Source organism: Juglans microcarpa x Juglans regia, chromosome 4D (genome assembly GCF_004785595.1).
Source record: "Juglans microcarpa x Juglans regia isolate MS1-56 chromosome 4D, Jm3101_v1.0, whole genome shotgun sequence".
In the NCBI taxonomy this organism is placed as follows: Eukaryota; Viridiplantae; Streptophyta; class Magnoliopsida; order Fagales; family Juglandaceae; genus Juglans; species Juglans microcarpa x Juglans regia.
Window position 1 is genome coordinate 34,279,497 of NC_054600.1, and position 13,290 is coordinate 34,292,786.

The following is a 13,290-nucleotide window of genomic DNA, read 5'->3' on the forward strand; positions in this document are numbered from 1 at the left end:
TACATGTTAACTTTTTATTTTTATTTTATAGTAAATTATAATAAATAATAATAGGCATATAACAGACGTAGTTGCGATTCGGAGGCAATCAATTAGGTGGCCTTTTAATTAAGCAAGTAATATAAGCATTAAGCAAGAATTCATGGATGGAAGGCTGGAAGCAAAGGCGGGAACTGATTCCTGCTTGACTTCTCTATATAAAGTAGATAATAATACCTCTTCCTTCATTCAAAACACCACTCTCTCCCTCTCTCTCTCTCTCTCTCTCTCTCTCTCTATAAATATATTCCTTAATATATAACGTCCCTACCATCGTACGTACTAGCTGGGATCAATGGCTGATCAAGCGTTGCTCCACGGGACACTTCTGACAACCATTTGCGAAGTTGATAGGATAAACTATGGCTGCTGCAACGTCCTCCGAAAGGTACGTACGTTTTTTGAATTCTCCAGATCAAAGACTTTTATGATTTTGGCCGCAATTAATTTCAGTTATAATTGATCTCCTTTGGGATTTAGTATATTTATATATTAAGGTTTTGCTTTCGATTTCTTATTTCTAGTTCAAGTACGTACGTCTCAGTTCATGAGTTGTTAGATACTACTTTAGTTATCAAAGAAGGAATCGATCATGACATGTATTAATTAGAGAGATGATCTAGATTGATCAGAACAGTTATAAATATATATAATAATATCGATCGGCCGTGTACGTACCAGCTAGCAGCTTAGTAGCTAGTAATTAATTAAGATATGATATATGATCGAGATATTACTGACTTTATATGAGATGAACCCAAGATAAATCACTACAAAGAAAAAAAATCATATATTTGACAAGTTATTTGTTAAAAAAATAACTATTTGTGACGAGAATTCATAGACTCATTTTGATAATAAATAATTATAACAGTAAATAACTTATCACAAATATATAAATTTTTGTAGTAAATAACATATTCATTCACCTATTTATATAATTATAGGAACTATATGAATTCTAATATCGATATAATTGAATATTAATATTGTTTGGGTCCTCTTCGAAAGAAGATCATATATATATATATTGTGAAATCACCAGTTGTCTCAAAAGCATAAACTAATAGGAAGAGGTAGATTTATTTAATTGAATTATATTCTTAATACTCTGCTCATGTGTGGGACAGACTCTCCCTCACTGAGTGAGCCCAACACATGGAATATATAATTAAATGTGATAGAATGTAGAGTCAGAGTTTGAACTCAAGACCTCTGCTCGATCTGATATAATGTGAAATTACCGGTTGTCCCAAAACTCTAAACTAATAAGAAGACGTAGGTTTAATTGTTTGTATTATATATATATATATATATATATATATATCACTTGCTTGTAAAAGTACTAGAAATATATAGTACTTCTTCCTTTCTTAGCAACGTACCTGTGGAAACCAACGTGTGTGTGTGCATATATATATATATATATATATATATGCACATACTAGTAAGGAGGCTATGTGCAAGGCACGTATGCCCTTGTAAGAAGCATCCGGTTGAAGGGAAAAAAAATTTATACAAAATTAAAATCTCCTTGTAAAAGCATACAATAGTAACAATTCATTAATTAAATAAAAGCTTTTTAAAAGCAGATTCTGAACAATACCTAATTAAAAATACCATTATTTACATAAATAGGCCAACATACAAAATCACCATTCACTTGACAAGTTCATGGGAGTTGCATATTTAAAATCACTAAGTTTATAAACACATTTTTTTTACATAAATATTATCAAGTTTATAAGCAACATAATAATAATAATAATAATAATAATGCATGTTGAAGTTACAATCAAATATAATTGTCCAATATATGCATGGCAGTGTACGATATGTAGTAACTAAAAGTCGACGAATCCAAATTTATTTATATAATAAAAGAGTCGGATAGAAATAAGATTAGTGAGTCTAGATCAGATTAATAAACTGATCGACGCTGCAAATGGCAATTTATAGGGCATGGTAGAAATGATAGAAACGCAAATAAGATAGAGATCAAGTAATAATGCAATATGAAATAAATAATTTGGTTTCACTCACCAATTACGTTCATGCACGTAATATATATATATATATATATATATATAATTATATGCTAGCTAGCTAGTGATGATTTGATCGTCACCACATGATATATATAATTATATGCTAGCTAGCTAGCTTTTTCTAATTTAATTTTGACTCTTCTCCATAAATATATACATGATAGCATAGTTAGCTTTATTTCTAACAAGACATACTATTCATTGGCTGCAATTTTCAAAAAAAAAAAAAAAAGTGTCTCTACAGCCACTACTGCTTTGTTGAGGGCTCTCGCTAGTGTATTTCATATGTTTTTTTTTTGTGTTTTTTTTTTGCTTTTTCACTGGCTGCAATTTTCAAAAAAAAAAAAAAAAAAAAAGTGGCTCTACAGCCACCACTGCTTTGTTGAGGGCTCTCGCTAGTGTATTTCATGTGTTTTTTAGTTTTTGTTTTTTTGCTTTTTCACTGGCTACAATTTTTTTTTTTTTTAAAAAGTGGCTCTACAGTCACCGCTGCTTTGTTGAGGGCTCCCGCTAGTATATTTCATGTGTTTTTTTTTTCTTACTTTTTTTCACATGCATTTTTTTTAACATTTTTCAATGTATATATTTTTTAAAATAGACAACATCATTAAAAAAATATTTCTTTAATTACCAAATAAAAATAAATATAAAAAAAATTCCAATCGGAGACAACAGGAAGACTAATATTTTCCAAAAACAATTACGCCTGCCTAGTATTTATATACGTATGAGCTTATGTGACTATGTCATACTGCACGCACGCCAACCCATCTAAAAAAGTCAGGGTCATCTTTTGTCAATACACTAAAAGAGTTCAAAACTTTTAGAAGATGAGAAAATATATTTATAACTGTGAATTGTGCAACCGTCGCGTAATCATTTTAAAAAGAGTAAATAAACCATAGGACCCACATGAAATAATTATTTTTTTAATAGTAGACCCCACTCTTTTTCAAAGCGATTACGCGACGTTTACACACTTCACAGTTGTATGTAGAATTATTCTTGGAAGATACTACACCGCAAAGGATTTTTAATGGCAATTTTTGTAATTATAGTAAGCTATTTATGTACTTTTTTGTAAAATTGAAGACCTAAAATGGTACAATTATAATAATAATAATATAGGGGTATATGGGGAATAAAAAGTGTCCAAAGAAAATATTATTCATTACTGTTCACCTTATTGTTCATAAGAGGACAGGCGCTTTTAAGATATAGAAGATATAGTGCTAGGCTTCATCTAGATCACTAGTTTGGATGGTGACTTAAGATGAGATGAATTGAAATGATTTGTGAATATTTTTTATATATTTGAATTAAGATGAAATGAGTTATAAATGATTTAAGTTAAAAATTTTTATGGGATTTTGGGAAAGAAGAGATAAAAAGTTGAATAAAAATATTATAAAATTAAAATATTGTTATAATATAATTTTTTTTTAGATTTGAAAAAAGTGATTTTTTTTTTGTTTGTTTGGTAATTTAGAAAAATTGTAATAATTAAATAATGATTAGATGAAATAATTGAATATTTGAAATTGAAAAGTGTTTGTATTTGTGGTGTTTGGATATTGAGATGAGATGGAAGCATCTCTCTGTCCAAACTAGACTAATAGTTAAGATGAGTTGAGATTTAGGTTTCGTTTGGATGTTGAGCTGAGTTGAGTTCTATATGAACATTAGCGAGTTGAGATGGTTGAGTAAGTTTTGTGGAGCTCACCTAAGATGAGGTTAGATGTGTTTGGATATTAAGATAAATTTAAATGTATTTATAGGAAGTTAAAAAAGATTGTGGGTCCTACCTGTAAAAATGTATTGAGTTGAAAAAGGTTGTGGGTCCCACACGTAAAGAGGTTTTGAGTTGAGATGAGTTTAGTAATTTGAAAGTTGAGTATTTAGATGTTAGACTTAATTTAAAATTAGACTGAATTGAGTTGATTTCAGCTCAATCCAAGTTCTAAAAGGAGCCTTAGAGATCTAGATTAGGATTATTAATGGATCAAGTAGATAGCTATATGGAAGCTCTGAAATTGGTAAGTTTAAGACGGATGATTATTTCAAAAAACTTGGATCTGTTGTACGTACTTGTTGGTACTAGCCGAAGAAAATTAGGCACGAGGATCAGTAAGATGGATGTGTCATGTTGGTGTATGTTTCATAAATTAGGCAATAATTAGTTTGGATTCACTACGATTCCTGGTTAATTTGCCAAACACATTAATAAAAAAGATCACATGACGTTTAACATCGGATCATGCAGCCTGTCCATACTAACAACAACGATGATCCTTTCAAGAAGGTACTCCTTAATTTGAAGCACATATATAAAATGTTCTTCTTTATCATGATCCACAGCATGCTATAATTCGAAGAAAAGGGATTGAACCTTTGAAGCCCCTAAATTGTTTATATTAATAATAATTTGATCTTCAGATCAAATTCAGAAAGTTTTTTTTTATAGCCACCCACCATTAATTGTACGTGTTTTCCAGAACTCTTTCTAACCTTTGTGCATTTTCTTTTCATGAAATCACACAACAGTCCGGGAAAAGGTTTCTGGCCCAATTCAAGAGACTAGTGCAAGGCAGGCCTATGGTAAATTGTTTTTCCTTTGCAACCAACCAACAAATTCGTCCTTTATTTTCGGTACATTAATATCAACCTCATTAATTAATTAGCAGTACCGTTTTTTAAATATTTTTCTGACAAATCAAAAGTAAACACTATATTGCAGATTGCTGGATCCAAACTCTATGCAACAGTTGATTTAGATAAGGCCCGGGTTGGGCGGACTAGAATGGTAAAAAATCAAGTCTCTCATCCCAAGTGGTTTGAGTCCTTCACAACATATTGTGCCCATTATATCTCCTATATCATATTCACTGTCAAAGAAGATAACCCTATTGGGGCAAAATTAATTGGAAGGGCTTATGTGCCCGTTGGGGATATCATGAGGGGGTTTGTAGTTGATAGATGGGTTGACTTACTAGATGAAGACCGCAACCCTATACATTCTAGAATCCACGTCAAGCTTCAATATTTAAATGTTGCCCAAGATTTGTCTCAACAAATGATAACTCCCGACTTTGAGGGAGTTCCTCGCACATTCTTTAGGCAAAGACAAGGTTGCAAAGTTACTTTATACCAAGATGCCCATATCCTAGGTTTGCCTAAGGTTTTTGCATGCATAGGAGATCGTTATAAGCCCAAAGGATGCTGGGAGGACATCTTTGATGCAATCACCAATGCAAGACACCTAATTTACATAGCTGGATGGTCTGTGTGTACTGGGATAACCTTGATAAGGGATCCTATGAGGCCAAGGCAAGATGGCAACCTCACATTAGGGGATCTTCTTAAGAAGAAGGCGGATGAAGGTGTCATGGTTCTGATGCTTGTTTGGGATGACAGAACTTCTATCGAGGAACTGAAGAAGGATGGTTTGCTGGCGACTCACAACCAAGAAACTGAAGAATACTTTCGAGACACGAATGTGCATTGCTTTTTGTGCCCTCGTAATCCTGACGATCGAAGAAGTATAGTTCAAGGTTTTGAAATTTCTGCCATGTTTACTCACAATCAGAAGACAATAGTCGTTGATAGGTAAGTGCCTAATGGAGGATCACAAAAGCGGACGATTGTGAGTTTCATCGGTGGTATTGATCTCTGTGGCGGGAGATATGATATAACAGAACATCCTTTGTTCAATACTTTGAATACAATTCACCATGATGACTTCCATCAGCCAAATTTTGCAACATCTTCAATCAAGAAAGGCGGTCCAAGGGAGCCTTGGCATGACATTCATTGCCAATTAGAGGGGCCCATTGCTTGGGATGTCTTGTACAATTTTGAGCAAAGATGGAAAAAGCAGGTTGGGGACAAATTCCTAATTAAACTAAACCAACTTGATGAAATCTTAATCCGTCCATCACCAGTTACCTCATTAGATGATACTGAAACATGGAATGTTCAAATCTTTCGATCGATTGATCGTGGGGCCGTTTCTGATTTTTCTGAAAAATCTGATGATGCATATGAAGTGGGGCTTGTTAGTGGGAAAGATAACATCATGGATCGAAGCATTCAAGATGCATATATCAATGCTATTCGACGAGCCAAAAACTTCATCTACATTGAGAACCAGTATTTTCTAGGAAGCTCGTTCGGCTGGAGCCCAAACAACATCAAGGTGGAGGACATTGGTGCTTTGCACCTCATTCCAAAGGAGCTCTCACTAAAGATTGTTAGTAAGATTGAAGCAGGGGAGAGGTTTGCCGTCTATATTGTGATCCCAATGTGGCCAGAAGGTATACCTGAGAGTGCTTCTGTTCAAGCAATATTGGATTGGCAGAGGAGGACTATGGAAATGATGTATTCTGACATCACTAAAGCCCTGCAAAAAAAAAGGACTTGATGAAGACCCTCGGGACTATCTGAATTTCTATTGCCTTGGGAATCGAGAGACAGTGAAAGCGGAAGAGTATATACCTCCAGAGAGGCCAGAACCTAACACAGATTATAGTAAAGCTCAAGAGGCTCGTCGGTTCATGATTTATGTCCATGCAAAAATGATGATAGGTAAGTAACTGACTAGTTTTCCTCTTTTCTTCTAATTAATTTGTCCTAATGCTTCAATATTATCACGTTTGACCGATAAAATAATCATGTTTAACTTGTAGTTGATGATGAATACATAATCATTGGATCTGCCAACATCAACCAGAGGTCAATGGATGGAGCAAGAGACTCTGAGATTGCAATGGGGGCATTCCAACCACATTATTTAGCCTCCACATACGGAGCTAGGGGGCAAATCCATGAATTCAGGAATGCATTGTGGCTTGAGCACCTTGGACAATTTTGGGAGTTCTTTCGACATCCAGAACACAAGTATTGTATCTCTCGGGTGAATGGTTTTGCTCAACAATATTGGGATTTATATGTGAGAGAGACATTCCATGATGATATGGAAGGTCACTTACTACCATACCCCATCCAACTTACTTTTGATATGGGAGAGACTAAAATATTGCCCTTGCCTGGTTTCGAACTCTTCCCTGACACCGAGGCTCGTGTTATGGGTGCTAAATCTGATTACCTTCCTCCAATCCTCACCACCTAATTAGTGGCACGCATGCATGCCCAGCAAAGTACGTACCGGTACGTATTAGTAATCATATATATATGCATGCCCTTTGTAATTCTTCAGCGCCAATACTTTTAGCATGAATCGGATTACCTATATATATTGTAATCATGATGTGAGACTTATCAAAGACCTAAGAATGCAACTCATGTAGTACTAGCGATAACTGAACTTATACGTACACGGTGTCTATATAATTTCTAAAACATTTCATTTTTTAAAATTACAATCTCTTCCATAAATTAAAGACTTTCATTTTTTAATTTTCAAAAGGCCTTTCAATTCTCACTTTCTATAAAGAAACGGCCAGCTTTTAATTTGGATTCCACTTCAATCATAATTACCACACAAAAAGAGGGATTTTATTTTTTTCCTTTTTTTATAATTGATCATTCAGTGCTTTCTCTATTTGTAACATGATCTAATATTGCTACATTTGACTGCCCTTAGTTAAGACGGTTTGGGTGCATTTTTTGACATTATTTTGATGTATCGATGTCATTAATTTCAAAACCATTTTAAAGTGTTGCAATCTTTATACATAAAACTATCAATTTTTATACTCATTTTCTATACTCTCTTTTACTATTCTATTTGAATATAATATGCAAAACTAGTTAATGAGTTTTCTGATTTCTTGGCAGCATGAATTGACAATGGACTATTTGGTGTGAGATATCACTGATCATCGAAGACCGTGCTACTGATTGTATAATTCATTTCTTGTTATATATGTTGTGTCTTGTAATGTAATTTATAAATACCAATATTGTAATATATATGTAATAGATTGTATTGTGTGTTGTATGCATGTTACGTGATGAATATTGAATTTTCTTTTGTTTTATATGCATTTTGTTAAAAAGTTAATTAGTTGTTTCTAGCTTTAGTTCTTAATTTTGACATAAAATTTAGTTTTTCATTTTGATATTTTTATTATTTTGGACAATGTTCAATACATTAGTAATATGCTATTCAACATGACTCTTAAAAAAATAATAAAATATAGGTTTTTTTATAAAAATAAAATAAAACTTAGTTTTCTATTTTGGTATATTTTTATTATTCTGGAAAATATTCAATCTACAAGGAATTAGTGATATGTTTTTTTCAATATGTTTTTTTCTTGAAAATACTGAAAAATAGGCTTTTATAAAATTAAAAAAATCTGGTACATTATTTTAAGTACGTACGTATTCGTACACGTCTGCATGTTCACAACATCCAATTAATTACAAGTGTTATATTTACCACTTGTACTTTTTACTGGCGCTTGTACTTTTTAGATCTTTTTTGTGTTGTAATATTTATAATCGCTTGGTGTGCAGCACATAAATTATTGTAAATTCATTATATTCACAAAATATATTAAAGTATTGATAAATTTTTTTTACGTAAGTTGATACAGCAAGTTTCTATATCAATACATAAAAACAGCAGTGCTACAGGAAAATCCATGTAATGCACGAATTGCACAAATGGCTGGCGTGGATAAGTTAAAAGAAAAAAAATAAAACAAAACAAAAGTATTAAAACAGAAGCTTCTTCTCCTTTGTGACTTCTTCTCCATATTCTTCTCCTCTCCCGCGCAGCTTCTCCCACGCTGCTTCTCCCATCATCCCGCCCAGGTTCACCCAAAAAAAAAAAAATCACAATCCTGAAAATATCAGAATCTAAAGAGCACGTACTACTCATACCTCCATTCCCGCCCAAAAGCTCATTGCTCTGCTATTTTAGTCCTTTCTTTTTCCCTTACCAACCGAACCATAGGCGTCAAATTGAAGGTTAAGGAGGATCTTGTAATTTTAAGGGATGTGATCACTAAACAATGTATCCCATGAAATAACAATCTCTCCATGGTGATGGTACCCATGAGAAGCTTTGAAGTATTGAAAAGGAAGACACACACAAGGTGTTTGTGAAAAGGCCATAGGCAGAACAAGAGAACAATAGCATGATGAAATGATTCCTTTTCTCATTGAATTGATACAGACAACATTTCCTTATAAAGGCATCATCGTATAACAAACTAGGGACAGTGGCCATTTACAATGAAACACGTATTGGGTATTTTGTTACAAGAGTATTATGGAAGAATCATTCAGTGGGAATATTTTCTGCTGAGGTGGATTTCTTGCTAAGCTCAAACTGTGATGTTGTTGAGTTGGATGATGAGTCAGCTTTAGCCTTAATATCCCCCCGTGATGCAAGCGGCACTGGCCCCACAGTGAGGCTTGATCGAAGCTGATGAAAACGTGCTATTGATAAGGGTTTGGTTAGAATATCTGCTAGCTAGTCTTTGTTGGAAAGAAATGAGACCTGAAGAGCTTTGGCTGCAACTCTATCTCTCACAAAGTAATAGTCAAGATCAACATGCTTCATTCTAGAATGCATACCAGGATTAATAGCCAAATGAGTGGCCCCTAAGTTATCACACCAAAGTGTAGGGGGTTTTGGGAGGAAAATACCAAGCTCTTGAAGGAGAGATTGAATCCATAATAGCTCACAAGTGGTATTTGCAACAGTTTTATACTCCGCCTCAGTGGATGATCTAGCTATGGTGGGTTGTTTCTTAGAACCCCAAGAGATCAGATGAGTCCCAAAATAGATACAAAACCCACCCGTCGATCTACGATCATTAGGGCATCCAGCCCAATCCGCATAAAAGAAGGCAGCCAAGCTAATGGAAAAGGTGGAAGAAAACTGAAGACCAAAGGATCGAGTATTATTGAGGTAGCGGAGAATTCTTTTAACAGCCTACCAGTGGGGCAGTCGAGGATTGTGCATATATTGACAGACCCTGTTTACAGCAAATGAAATATCTGGACGAGTAAAAGATAAGTATTGAAGACTCCCGACCACACTACGATATAGTTGAGGGTCTTCAAAAGAGGACCCTTCTAAAGCAGTGAGCCAAGAAGAAGAAGCCATGGGAGTGCTAACTGGTTTAGACTAATGCATATTTATGCGATGTAGCAAGTCAGATATGTATTTAGACTGAGTGAGACATAGTCCAGAGGGAGTGCGTGTGACTTCTATGCCCAAAAAGTAATGAAGAATTCCTAAGTCTTTAACCGGAAAATACTGACTCAAGGAAGTAATAAACTGAGAAATCAAAGAAGAATTTGAACCAGTAACTATAATATCATTTACGTAAATTAAAATGTAAATGCAATCAGTGGCAGTTCGATGGATGAACAAAGAAGTGTCAGCACGAGAACCATGAAAACCCAAGGAATGTAAATAGTCAGAGAGTTTGGCGAACCAGGCCCGAAGGGCCTGTTTCAGCCCATAGATGGACTTGCGTAACTTGCAGACGTAGGAAGGATGATCTGGATTCACGAACCCAGGTGGCTGCCTCATGTAGACTGCTTCTTTGAGGTCATCGTGTAAGAAGGCATTTTGAATGTCCAGTTGATGGAGAGGCCATTTAGAAGTAACGGCTAGGGAGAGAAGAAGACAGATCGTAACTGGTTTCACTACAAGACCGAAGGTGTCGAAGTAGTCCAAGCCCGGTTGTTGATAAAATCCCTTGGCAAAAAGGCGGGCCTTGCGACGCTCAAGAGACCCATCAGCTCGTCTCTTGGTTTTGAGAACCCATTTCGAGCCAAGAATGTTGAACTGAGGTGATGGTGGAACTAAATCCCAAGTGTGGTTAGCAAGAAGGGCTTGAAATTCATGTTGCATGGCAAGACGCCATGCGGGGTATTTGGAAGCTTTAGAAACCGATGTGGGTTCTTCTGGGATGGTAAGTTCTTCTCGGGGTAGAGGAGAAGGTGAGGTATGAGAGTAAGATGCCGAGGGTTTCGGGCAAGGCCAGGACACGGTACCATCAGTACGAATCAAAGGACAATGAATATGAGACTTAGCTCGGATGACCATTTGATGAGTAGTAGTGGAAGGAGGCTGATCAGGGAGAGATATGGTGGAAAGCACATCAGAGTCCAGTATAGGAGAGGAAGAAGAGGACGAGTGGAGAGATTGGGAATGCGATGAAGCCCTAGAAAAAGTTGGAGTTGAAGGGACAAGTTGGGTATTTGGGCTGGGTGGAGATTGTGTAGTGGGCTCAGAAGGTGACGCCGTAATATGCGGAAGAAAGAAAGACCCGTGAGTTGGAGATGTGGGAGGCAAAACAGGAGGAGTAGGACCCGACCCAGACGCAAACGAAGAATTAGACTCATGAAACTTGACATCACGTGAGGTGTATGTACGACCTGTAGGAATGTGGAGGCAGAGATATCCTTTATGGTCTGGGCTGTAGCCCATGAAGACACAAGGAAGAGATCTGAGGGCCAATTTATTTTTGTAATAAGGTGGGAGATTGGGCCAGCAGGTGCACCCAAAGACTTTAAGAAATCCATAATCTGGAACATGACCCATGAGAATTTCATAAAGAGATTTATTTTTTAGTAGAGGTGTAGGCATAAAATTAATAAGGTAGACAACCGTTTAAAAAGCCTCAGCCCAATAGTGATGAGGCATGGATGCATGAGCTAGAAGAGCAAGGCCTGTCTCGACAATATGTCGATGACGGCACTCAACACTTCCATTTTGGGGATGAGAATATGGACAAGTGATACAATGTTGGATACCATGAGTTTGAAAAATTGAACGTAAGGGGCGAAATTCTCCACCCCAATCAGATTGGATTGATTTTATTGTGGTGGAAAAGAAATTTTGAACAAAGCGTAAGAATGCAAGAACTAAGGCCGAAACATTAGATTTAGTTTGCATGGGAAAAAGCCAAATATACTTGGAAAAATCATCTATAATAGAGAGATAGTAACAACATCCATTGGTGGAAAGTAAAGGGGCCGGACCCCATACATCAAGAAAAAGTAAACTAAAAGGCTTATTGGACCGGGTCATAGAGCTGAGATGTGAAAGCACATGGGCCTTAGCCAGAGGACACATTGAACACGCAGAAAAACTAGTACCCAATGTAGGAAGACGAAAATGGTGCAGAGTGAATGCAGTGGTGGGAGAGGAGGGATGACCCAATCGGAGATGCCAAAGAGAAGGTGTAGTCCGAGTACCAACACAGGCTTGAGGAGACAAGGAAGACGATGATGGATTGTTGGCTGGGTGAAGGACATAGAGGCCATTCTCAACGGTTCCCTGAAGTAGCACCACCCTGGAACGAGAATCCTTCACAAAAAAAGAACGGGAGTGAAATTCAAAGAAAACGTCATTATCTTCACAGAATTGACGGACTGAAAGTAAATTGCACAAAATTAAAGGAACATGAAGTAAATTATGTAAGAGAAATTTGCCAGAGTTGGAGTTGAGAATAGCAGAACCATGATGCTGAATCGAGAGCGAACTGCCATCTCCAATGCTTACTTGATCAGATCCCTGATAAGACGCAGAGTCGAGGTTGAGCTTTGTATAATCAGGGGTGAAATGATGGGAGGCTCCGGTATCAAGAAACCAAGCTGTGTTTGGAGACATGGGTGGAGGAATGGATGTAAAATTAGCAGCAAATGATGGTGGTGGTGGGGTTTGATAAGAATGGTCATAGCGGTAGTAACAGGTGGCAGCTGTGTGACCAAGTTTATGGTAGACTTGATAGTGTGGTCGAGAATTTGAGTTTTGGAAAAAAGTAGCTTTGTTGAGGAGAAGAACCTCGACCACCTCCTCGACGACCATAGCCACGGCCTCGACGACCTCCTCAGAAAGGAGAGTTACGTCCACGAGTAGCAGAACCAGTGTTAGGAGGTCGAATTTGAGTGTTATTGGCAGTAATGGTCGTCCCAGAGAGCAGAGAGCTGGTCTGATGAGAAAGACGAGACTCATGATTTAGAAGGAAACTATATATTTGATGAGGGGTAAGAGGATCAGGTCTGGTAGTAAGGGGAGTAACAAGTGACTCATAATCGGACCCTAAACTCGCAAGTAAGTAAATGGTAAATTCCTGGTCAGTGAGAGTATGACCAGCGGCACCAAGAATGGCAGCGAGAGATTTTGCTTTGTTGTAGTATTCGGAAATAGATTCAGAGCCCTTTTTTAGGGTAGCTAGTTGGAAATGAGTGTGCATTATGTGGGCAGAGG

At 36.4% G+C, this 13,290-nt stretch overlaps 1 pseudogene; it reads left to right on the forward strand.

Moving 5' to 3' along the window:
* The first annotated feature begins 174 nt into the window (after positions 1–174).
* Positions 175–8,050, forward strand: LOC121259076 (annotated as a pseudogene).
* Positions 8,051–13,290: the final 5,240 nt, after the last annotated feature.